Source organism: Oncorhynchus nerka, linkage group LG2 (assembly GCF_034236695.1).
Source record: "Oncorhynchus nerka isolate Pitt River linkage group LG2, Oner_Uvic_2.0, whole genome shotgun sequence".
NCBI classification, from domain to species: domain Eukaryota; kingdom Metazoa; phylum Chordata; class Actinopteri; order Salmoniformes; family Salmonidae; genus Oncorhynchus; species Oncorhynchus nerka.
This window is the reverse complement of record NC_088397.1, coordinates 42,327,050-42,339,275: the sequence shown is the minus strand read 5'-3', so window position 1 is coordinate 42,339,275 and position 12,226 is coordinate 42,327,050.

Below are 12,226 nucleotides of genomic sequence, written 5' to 3'. Positions count from 1 at the left end.
GGCTGTAATGTAACAAAATGTGGAAAAAGTCAAGGGGCCTGAATAATTTCCGAATGTATTGTATAACCAGCTCAGATCACCACCGATTATGAGGACACCCTGAGGCTTTCACCTCCTGGCCAATGCCTCCATACCTCCCTCCTTTCACGCCATATTTCTCTTCTTTCTCCTCCATCCCACCATCTCCCTCCTTTCCCTCCTATTGTCTCCCTGCAAGGCCTACACCAAGCCCTTTCTCTCCTGGGAATCCTCCTTAGCCTTAAAGTAGATTTACACTATACAACCGACTCAGGGCTGATTACATAGTTCTGAGCAGTCTTCCCTAGGTGAATCTGAATATATCACCGCCCCTACCTGGTATCACACCTCGTGTGCATTCACAATTGTTTATCTTATTGGTATAAATTGCTAGTCAGGTGATGTGGGGAAAATTCTAAGATGTCAGGTGTGGTGCTTTTGTCCCAACTTGTTTAAAGCAACAGACAGGTAGCTAGTGTCACACCCTGACCATAGTTTGCTTTGTATGTTTCTATGTTTGGTTGGTCAGAGTGTGATCTGAGTGGGCATTCTATGTTGTGTGTCTAGTTTGTCTGTTTCTGTGTTTGGCCTGATATGGTTCTCAATCAGAGGCAGGTGTTAGTCATTGTCTCTGATTGGGAACCATATTTAGGTAGCCTGTTTGGTGTTGAGTTATGTGGGTGATTGTTCCTGTCTTTGTGTTTGTTGCACCAGATAGGGCTGTTTTGGTTTTCCACGTGTTCTTATTTTGTATTATACATTGTTCAAGTTATCTTTATTAAAGATGTTTATAAATAACCACGCTGCGTTTTGGTCCGCCTCTCCTTCCCAGGAAGAAGCCCGTAACAGCTAGGCTAAGCCATGGAAGAGCAGAACATGATGAGTGCCTTGTGTTGCTTGGTAACCTGACCCCGGTGACCCTGGCATGTGACAGTGATCTGAGCGAGGGAGACAGATCTGGTTGAGCTTTGCACCCTGCCCATCTGATCTTCTCTTGGCCCCCTGGCTTGGTAAGACTTCATACCCCACCTCACCTCTAAGGGTCAGTGACAGGCCAGGGCTAGTGAGGAGAGAGATGTGTTTGTCTCTCTCTGAAAGGATTTAAAAGCAGCAGTGTATTCGTCCAGGCCCTGATGGTGATGAGTAGATGATGCTAATCTGTAGAAGCCATGACACTCAGCCGAGGAGGCACCACATGGCACACTCTGGCTCAGAGGTAAACACTTGACCTTTTCACACTACTGAATTGAGCCAAACTGAACCGAGTTGAACCAAGCCACGCCAGGTGGCTGGAACCGTGCTGACAATCTGAAAATAAAATATCTGGGCTGACATCGAACACTTTGGTTCGGCACCAATGTTCCCTGGTGACATTGAGCTGCCTGCCTGCACAAGACAGAGAGATTCCTGTGTATTCTTTAATACATATCCAACACATTTAGGGCCATAATATTACATCATAACTGGTACAGTAAACTAAATTCCAGAATATGCCAAACGTAACATTCATCTCACACAGGTGAAAAAGGAATGGCCTTTATGAGTTTATTTTGGTTTCAAACTGTCCTTTTGGCCCTTACTCTGCCAGACGATGCCTAACATGCCTATCAGATAATTGCTCAGCATCGGACAGATCCATAGCGTCAACCAACTACGTGTCATATCCTGTGTGTAGTGTATTATCCAGTTCACCTGACTGATCAGAAGTCCGTCTGGGAAAATGCCACTTTTTTTCCATTTCCCAGCTGTATATCTGTATCTGTAAATGTTGTCCCCTTCCAATCGGAATCAGTATCGGACCCCCCCCCAAAAAAAAAAAACATACCGGTCGTGTTCTACTAATTTCCTGGTTGTAAATGCTTTAACTGGTTCACCTATGGTGATCAGTTTCCTTGCGTCCTAGACCTGTAGCTTCAACCCCACATCTTTCGTTTCCTGGGTGTAGTGTATTAGTGTGTTCACTTGAGATGATCAGATCTTCTCCCAATCCCTGTCCTGACATTAATACAATATATAACCAACCACACATGTCTGACGTACACATTCTGCAGCAAAGCATCACACACAGTAACACTGTCCCATTGTAAACACCTGCTGTCTATGCCATGCCGTTCCTCCCAACCCAACCACTCTCCCTCCCTGTTGGTCAGATAATCTGACTGGAGTTTACGACAACGAGCAATGAAAGCCCTTCTTGTAAACTATCCCTCCCTTCCCCACCCTTCACGCCATATGGAGCCAAGTGGATTACACCGCACCACTGTCACTACCCATAGCCTACCTGTAATTAGAGGTATAGTAGACCCACTGCCCTGCATTACAATGGTCATCACTCACACACAATGTGGAATGTGTGCAGTGCAGGTGGAGCATGTGATATTTTCTTCAGGGATCATAGAGGAAGCCTTACATCATAGGCACCCTCATAACAAATCAGGTCTCCCCTATAATAATTGAAATATCAATGTAGGTTGATTAAAAAAGTTTGACCATCCCCAGTAGATGTTGGGCACCCCCAAGTGTGTAACTTAAATTGTGAGAGTGACAACATAATGTAGCCTATGGGATTGTAGCCTACTATAATTCAGATCATGATCCCCAGGTGTGCAAGAGATCCTGAAGGGCCTGAGGTTGATCCGATCAGGGTTTGAGGTAGCTGACCTCTTCAATCCAATCAGAGAGAGCGAGAGAGAGAGGAGTGAGAAAGTGTCACCAGGGAATCTTCTGTCCACTGAGCAGATGACCGGATCAACAACACTAGAAACATTAAAAACTATCACAGGAATTGGGATATCTCTATCTCCTTTTGAGATAGCTTCATTAAAATATCAAATTTGGGTGCGGCAAAACAGTGAGTGGACATCCCTTTTAATCTATGTGTTACGTATGCACACATTATTTGAGCCAGCTCCCGTTTTGAACGTGTGTAAAAAAATAAATTAAAAATCCATGTAGGCTACATGTGTCCATGTGCCCATCATGAAACGAGAGATGAGATGATGCTGGTGACCAATATATTTAGAACTCTTTATTTTCCTTCATGAATTGCTTGTTTCCTGTTAAATAGGATTAAAAACCGAGCCCTCCGGCTACCCTTACAATAGGCATATAGGATATAACAAAGGCTGATTCAACAGATTCACCAGAAGATACCGACCCTACCACTACACTTCTTTACACTGAGCTGCATTGGGGTCTGAACACAGTCACGGTTACATCAAGACACCGTGGGGCTGGTGCGTGATATGGGTCGGGAAACATACCTCAATGCAGGGATGCGATCTGCCACTGTACTCCACATTTTACCCTTATCCACACTGATACATCGAGAAGATTGAAATAGTGCCAGTTTTCCCGGAAAACTGCCTTTTCGTCCTCATGCTAGCTAGCAGTAGACACAGCAGTGCTTATGGAATGGCAGTGTAACAGTCAAACACGTTTGCTGCAGTGTGTAGCAGCCTATACTACAGGCACTTGAGCATGATGCGCCCATAGCAACAGGTCTCAACACCCTAGCAACCTGCAACCCTTTGCACGACAAGACACAGGATTACAGAAACACAACTGCAAAATGCACATTTGAACTCTAAAATGAATGCACGTCGCTTAAAAACATGCTGTGAAATTATGAAGTGATAAACTATTGGAATGAAGTGGAATTAAGACAGGCTAATAAATAGGCTAGTCTGTATCATTCTTACCTTTTTAAAGAAACATTCAAACCTCCCGTGTGAAGCTCCGACTCGGTCTCTGGTTAATATGGGTAGTGTATGTCGGTAATGGCGAAGTGACAGGATCTGACAGCAATGAAATGATGCTGTAGAACAGATGGTATGGGGCTGCTGCCATGCACGTTATCCTACTCAACCTTGCTTGCGATGTCATCACTACAGTTACAGTATGGGTGAAAAACACCCCCCCCTTCCAATGTGTTGTAGCGTTGAGGATTGCTGGAGGATTGCCTCTCTGTGCATTTCTTCAGCTATGGTTGTGCATTCCATGGAAATGACTTAAAAAAAATCAGAATCATGAAATACTCAAGAGTGGTGCAGCCTATCAGGTCTAAGATAATTTCATATCTCAACTCAAAGTAAAGAAATATGACATTGATTCGTTGTAAACATATTCATATATTAATAGGCTACAGAATAACTTTGATTTTGAAATATTGATTACAATACTATGTCATTGTTGTTGTGAGGGTAGCATACTACTGTACCATACATAGAATATAATAAAATAATACAATGTCATTTTTTATATATCATAAACACACTTTTATTAATTCAAAAGTACCATTATCTGAAGGTCATATACAACACAAAACAGATGTGCTATATGGGCCTACAGTAACTCTGAACACCGTACAGTTGGCCTATAGAATAATCTATCTTTTTCAACTGGACAGATAGAATTCTTTCCAGCATCCTGTTTTTGTTTTCATTTCCCTCTTGATTTCTCTGCAGACACTTCAGTCAGTCAGACCTCGTGTTGTATGTGAGCACTGAGGCCAGTAAAACAAACCAACTGTCTTCCTGCCATTGTTCCATCACACACACCCCCCCACACACACACACACCAGATGAAGGCTAGGCCACACACTCTGGGTAAGTCTCTCCTCCCACGCACTGATCATAGTTTCCATGGATACAGTGAGTATGGCAGGAATTCTGCAGATGGGGTAGGCCTACCTAAAATGGATGCGAGAGTAGCCTATAAGAAGGAATTTAAAGAGGTATTCTGATAACACATTGAAAATGAAAATCACTGACTCCAGAAGATCTGATCAATCCCAGGGCTCTATTTTCAGCTGAGGCACAAGTGCCAATTCTGTCATGTAAAAACCTGTACACTGGCATTTTCCAGCCCTAACGCCAGGTTCGAAAATATATTGGTCTCATCAGCTCGCTTGCGCTAATGTGGGAGGGGAGGGGTGGCAATATTTGAGGTAAAACAAGCGCAAAAGTAACAATTTGATGCAGCACTAATGGGAAGTTACACAAAAAACAGCTGGTCTTATAGGGTAACGCAGTTGATTATGGCATGGATTTGGATAGCGGAAGCGCAGCCTAACCAGCCATGATGCACAGTGCCCATGGAAGAGAGATGTGCCTTTTGTACCGGTGAATCTCAAATTTGGAAACATTACAAAATGTATAGTTTTGCCCAGATTTTTTAATTTATGTTTTAAACAAAGCACAGCCTACCCTTCCCTTAATCAAGGCTGGTTTATCAGCATTGCATAGGTTTGTCTTATTATCTCGGCCATTAGCCAAGTAGCCTATGAATCAAGGGGTTTTAATACTGAGAGTGCTTTGAAGAATTTGGTTTTTGGCATCATGCTTTTTCATTATTCACAATTCACATACAGTGGGGCAAAAAAGTAATTAGGTAGCTACCAATTGTGCAAGTTCTCCCACTTAAAAAGATGAGAGAGGCCTGTAATTTTCATCATAGGTACACTTCAACTATGACAGACAAAATGAGAAAAAAAATCCAGAAAATCACATTGTAGGATTTTTTAATGAATTTCTTTGCAAATTATGGTGGAAAATAAGTATTTGGTCAATAACAAAAGTGTCTCTCAATACTTTGTTATATACCCTTTGTTGGCAATGACAGAGGTCAAATGTTTTCTGTAAGTCTTCACAAGGTTTTCACACACTGTTGCTGGTATTTTGGCCCATTCCTCCATGCAGATCTCCTCTAGAGCAGTGATGTTTTGTGGCTGTTGCTGGGCAACACGTACTTTCAACTCCCTCCAAAGATTTTCTATGGGGTTGAGATCTGGAGACTGGCTAGGCCACTCCAGGACCTTGAAATGCTTCTTACGAAGCCACTCCTTCGTTGCCCGGGCGGTGTGTTTGGGATCATTGTCATGCTGAAAGACCCAGACACGTTTCATCTTCAATGCCCTTGCTGATGGAAGGAGGCTTTCACTCAAAATCTCACGATACATGGCCCCATTCATTCTTTCCTTAACATGGATCAGTCGTCCTGGTCCCTTTGCAGGAAAACAGCCCCAAAGCATGATGTTTACACCCACATGCTTCACAGTAGGTATGGTGTTCTTTGGATGCAACTCAGCATTCTTTGTCCTCCAAACACGACGAGTTGAGTTTTCACCAAATAGTTATATTTTGGTTTCATCTGACCATATGACATTCTCCCAATCTTCTTCTGGATCATCCAAATGCTCTCTAGCGAACTTCAGACGGGCCTGGACATGTACTGACTTAAGCAGGGGGACACGTCTGGCACACGTCAGGATTTGAGTCCCTGGCGGAGTAGTGTGTTACTGGTGGTAGGCTTTGTTACTTTGGTCCCAGCTCTCTGCAGGTCATTCACTAGGTCCCGTGTGGTTCTGGGATTTTTGCTCACTGTTCTTGTGATCATTTTGACCCCACGGGGTGAGATCTTGCGTGGAGCCCCAGATCGAGGGACATTATCAGTGGTCTTGTATGTCTTCCATTTCCTAATAATTGCTCCCACAGTTGATTTCTTCAAACCAAGCTGCTTACCTATTGCAGATTCAGTCTTCCCAGCCTGGTGCAGGTCTACAATTTTGTTTCTGGTGTCCTTTGACAGTTCTTTGGTCTTGGCCATAGGAGTTTGGAGTGTGACTGTTTGAGGTTGTGGACAGGTGTCTTTTATACTGATAACAAGTTCAAACAGGTGCCATTAATACAGGTAACGAGTGGAGGACAGAGGAGCCTCTTAAAGAAGTTACAGGTCTGTGAGAGCCAGAAATCTTGCTTGTTTGTAGGTGACCAAATACTTATTTTCCACCATAATTTGCAAATAAATTCATTAAAAAACCTACAATGTGATTTTCTGGCGCTCTTGCACTTTCACTGGCTGTTGTCATATCGAAGCCATAAGAAGTTAGCCAAATACATTTAAACTCTGTTTTTCACAATTCCTGACATTTAATCCTAGTAAAAATTCCCTGTCTTGGTCAGTTAGGATCACCACTTCATTTTAAGAATGTGAAATGTCAGAATATTAGTAGAATGATTTATTTCAGCTTTAATTTCTGTCATCACATTCCCAGGGAGTCAGAGGTTTACATACACTCAATTAGTATTTGGTAGCATTGCCTTTAAATTGTTTCACTTGGGTCAAACATTTTGGGTAGGCTTCCACAAGCTTCCTACAATAAGTTGGGAGAATTTTGGCCCGTTCCTCCTTGCTCAGACACGCTTTTTCAGTTCTGCACACAAATTGTCTATCGGATTGGGCGGTGGCCCGTTCCTGTGGGTTCATGCTCTACAACATCCGCAGAGTACGACCCTGCCTCACACAGGAAGCGGCGCAGGTCCTAATCCAGGCACTCGTTATCTCCCGTCTGGATTACTGCAACTCGCTGTTGGCTGGGCTCCCTGCCTGTGCCATTAAACCCCTACAACTCATCCAGAACGCCGCAGCCCGTCTGGTGTTCAACCTTCCCAAGTTCTCTCACGTCACCCCGCTCCTCCGCTCTCTCCACTGGCTTCCAGTTGAAGCTCGCATCCGCTACAAGACCATGGTGCTTGCCTACGGAGCTGTGAGGGGAACGGCACCTCAGTACCTCCAGGCTCTGATCAGGCCCTACACCCAAACAAGGGCACTGCGTTCATCCACCTCTGGCCTGCTCGCCTCCCTACCACTGAGGAAGTACAGTTCCCGCTCAGCCCAGTCAAAACTGTTCGCTGCTCTGGCCCCCCAATGGTGGAACAAACTCCCTCACGACGCCAGGACAGCGGAGTCAATCACCACCTTCCGGAGACACCTGAAACCCCACCTCTTTAAGGAATACCTAAGATAGGATAAAGTAATCCCTCTCACCCCCCCTTAAAAGATTTAGATGCACTACTGTTCCACTGGATGTCATAAGGTGAATGCACCAATTTGTAAGTCGCTCTGGATAAGAGCGTCTGCTAAATGACTTAAATGTAAATGTAAATGGATTGAGGTCAGGGCTTTGTGATGGCCACTCCAATACCATGACTTTGTTGTCCTTAAGCCATTTTGCCACAACTTCGGGAGTGTGCTTGGGGTCATTGTCCATTTAGAAGACCCATTTGCGACCAAGCTTTAACTTTCTGACTGACGTCTTGAGATGTTGCTTCAATATATCCACATTATTTTCCTGCCTCATTATGCCATCTATTTAGTGAAGTGCACCAGTACCTCCTGCAGCAAAGCACCCCAACAACATGATAGTGCCACCCCCATGCTTCATGGTTGGAATGGTGTTCTTCGATTTGCAAGCCTCCCCCTTTTTCCTCCAAACATAATGATGGTCATTATGACCAAACATTTCTATTTGTTTTTTTGCATCTTCACAAGGTCCTTTGCTGTTGTTATGGGATTGATTTTCACTTTTCGGCACCAAAGTGCGTTCATCTCTTGGACACAGAACACGTCTCCTTCCTGAGCAGTATGACGGCTGCGTGGTCCCATGGTGTTTATACTTGCCTACTATTGTTTGTACAGATGAACGTGGTACCTTCAGGCGTTTGGAAATTGCTCCCAAGGATGAACCAGACTTGTGGAGGTCTATATTTTTTTTTTATAGGTTTTGGTTGATTATTTTCATTTTTTTTCTTCTTCTTTTGATCTTCCCATGATGTCAAGCAAAGAGGCACTGAGTTTGAAGGTAGACCTTGAAATATATTAACAGGTACATCTCCAAATGACTCAAATGATGTCAATTAGCAGAAGCTTCTAAAGCCATGACATCATTCTGGAATTGTCCAAGCTGTTTTAAGGCACAGTCAACTTCATGTATGTAAACGTCTAACCCACTGGAGTTGTGATAGTGAAATAATCTGTCTGTAAACAATTGTTGGAAAAATGATTTGTGTCATGCACAAAGTAGATGTCCTAACAGACATGCCAAACTATAGTTTGTTAACAAGAAATTTGTGGAGTGGTTGAAAAACGAGTTTTAATGACTCCAACCTAAGTGTATGTAAACTTCCAACTTCAACTGTACATATCCCAACCAGAAGCCATGGATTACAGGCAACATCCGCACCCGGCTAAAGGCTAGAGCTGCGGCTTTCAAGGAGTGGGACACTAATCCGGACGCTTATGAGAAATCCCACTATCCCCTCAGACAAACCATCAAACAGGCAAAGCGTCAATACAGTACTAAAATTGAATCCTACTACACCGGCTCTGAAGCTCGTCGAATGTGGCAGGGCTTGCAAACTATTACGGACTACAAATGGAAACCCAACCACGAGCTGCCCAGTGATGAGGCCTACCAGACAAGCGAAATGCCTTCTATGCTCGCTTCGAGTCAAGCAACACTGAAGCATGCATGAGAGCACCAGCTGTTCCGGACGACTGTCTGATCACGCTCTCCATAGCCGATGCGAGTTAGACCTTTTAACAGGTCAACATTCACAAGGCCGCAGGGCCAGATGGATTACCAGGGTGTGTACTCAGAGCATGCACGAATCAACTAGCAAGTGTCTTCACTGACATTTTCAACCTCTCCCTGACCGAGTCCATAATACCCCCGTTTCAAGCAGACCACCATGTGCCCAAGAATGTGAAGGTAACCTGTCTAAATGACAACTGCCCCGTAGCACTCACTTCGGTAGTTATGAAGTGCTTTGAAAGGCTGGTCATGGCTCACATCAACACCATCATCCCGGAAACCCTAGACCCACTCTAATTTGCATACCGCCTCAACAGATTCACAGATGATACAATTGTAAATGGAGTGCAATCGAGATTGCACTCCACACTGCCCTTTCCCACCTGGACAAAAGGAACACCTATGTGAGAATGCTGTTCATTGACTACAGCTCAGCGTTCAACACCATAGTGCCCACAAAGCTCATCACTAAGCTAAGGACCCTCGATCTAAACACTTCCCTCTGCAACTGGATCCTGGACTTCCTGATGGATCTGCCACACTGATCCTCAACACCGGGGCCCCTCAGGGGTGTGTGCTGTGTCCCCTCCTGTACTCCCTATTCACCCATGACTGCATGGTCAAGTACGACTCCATCACCATCATTAAGTTTGCTGACAACACAACAGTGGTTGGCCTGATCACAGGCAACAATGAGACAGCCTATAGGGAGGAGGTAAGAGACCTGGCCCTGTGGTGCCAGGACAACAACCTCTCCCTCAATGTGAGCAAGACAAAGGAGATGATTGTGGACTACAGGAAAAAGAAGGCCGAACAGGCCCCCATTAACATCGACGGGGCTGTAGTGAAACGGGTCGAACGTTTCAAGTTCTTTGGTGTCCGCATCACCAACAAACTGTCATGGTTCAAACACACCAAGACCGTCGTGAAGAGGGCACGACAAACACCTTTTCCCCCTCAGGACACTGAAAAGATTTGGCATGTGTCCCCATACACTCCAAAAGTTCTACAGGTGCACCATTGAGAGGATCCTGACCGATTCCATCACCACCTGGTATGGCAACTGCTTGGCATCCGATAGTAAGGTACTACAGAGGGTAGTGCATGTGGCCCAATACATCACTGGGCCCAAGCTTCCTGCCATCCACAACCTATATACTAGGACGGACCAAAAAATTGTCAAAGACTCCAGTTTTCCAAGTCATAGACTGTTGTCTGTGCTACCGCACGGCAAGTGGTAACGGAGTGCCAAGTCTAGGCCCAAAAGGCTCCTTAACAGCTTCTACCCCCAGGCTATAAGACTGCTGAACAATTTATCAAATGGCCACCCTAACTTTTTTGTTTTTACACTGCTGCTACTTGCTATTTATTATCTATGCATAGTCACATTACCCCTACCTTACCTCGACTATCCTGTACCCCCGCACATTGACTTGGTTCCGGTACCCCCTGTATATAGCCTCGTTATTGTTACGGAATTTTATTGTGTTACTTTTTATTTAACTTTTTACTTTAATTTAGTAAATATTTTCTTAACTCTATTTCTTGATCTGCATTGTTGGTTGAGGGCTTGTAAGTTAGCATTTCATTGTATTCGGCACATGTGACAAATAAAAATCAATTTTATTTTATTTGGCCCTATATTTGCACACAGTGCCATGGAATGAAATTAGCGATTTATGATATCATGCTTCTGACCCCATCCTATTTAGAAATATTGTTGTTGTTTTAAAGTTGAATTGAAATCGTTTTGGTTTTAAGCTGTGTTAGCACTTGATGTTGAAGACAATAACACAGACCTCAAAGCAAATCATGGGGAGAAAAATAGGTTTATTCAAAGAGGACAAATCATAGATGATATGCTGAGAGGTAGATGTTCATTCTCCCCTATCCTCAGTGATTCTCTCCACAGAACAAATAAGCAGCCCCCCCCCCTTGCTTCTCCTTCACCCAAATCCATACAGCTAATGTTCTGAAAGAGCTGCAAAATCTGGATACCTACAAATCTGCTGGGCTATACAATCTGGACCCTCTCTTTCTAAAATTATCCTCCAAAACTGTTGCAATCCCTATTACTAGCCTGTTCAACCTTATTGTGGCTACCTTCACATAACCTGGTACAGTGAAGTCTCACTGAAGCTAGCTGGCTGCTTATACAGTGGGGAGAACAAGTATTTGATACACTGCCGATTTTGCAGGTTTTCCTACTTACAAAGCATGTAGAGATCTGTAATTTTTATCACTTCAATTCTGAGAGACGGAATCTAAAACAAAAATCCTGAAAATCACATTGTATGATTTTTAAGTAATTAATTAGCATTTTATTGCATGACATAAGTATTTGATCACCTACCAACCAGTAAGAATTCCAGCTCTCACAGACCTGTTAGTTTTTCTTTAAGAAACCCTCCTGTTCTCCACTCATACATTACCTGTATTAACTGCACCTATTTGAACTCATTACCTGTATAAAAGACACCTGTCCACACACTCAATCAAACAGACTCCAACCTCTCCACAATGGCCAAGACCAGAGAGCTGTGGAAGGACATCAGGGATAAAATTGTAGACCTGCACAAGGCTGGGATGAGCTACAGGACAATAGGCAAGCAGCTTGGTGAGAAGGCAACAACTGTTGGCGCAATTATTAGAAAATGGAAGAAGTTCAAGATGATGGTCAATCACCCTCTGGGGCTCCATGCAAGATCTCACCTCGTGGAGCATCAATGATCACGAGGAAGGTGAGGGATCAGCCCAGAACTACATGGCAGGACCTGGTCAATGACCTGAAGAGAGCTGGGACCACAGTCTCAAAGAAAACCATTAGTAACACAC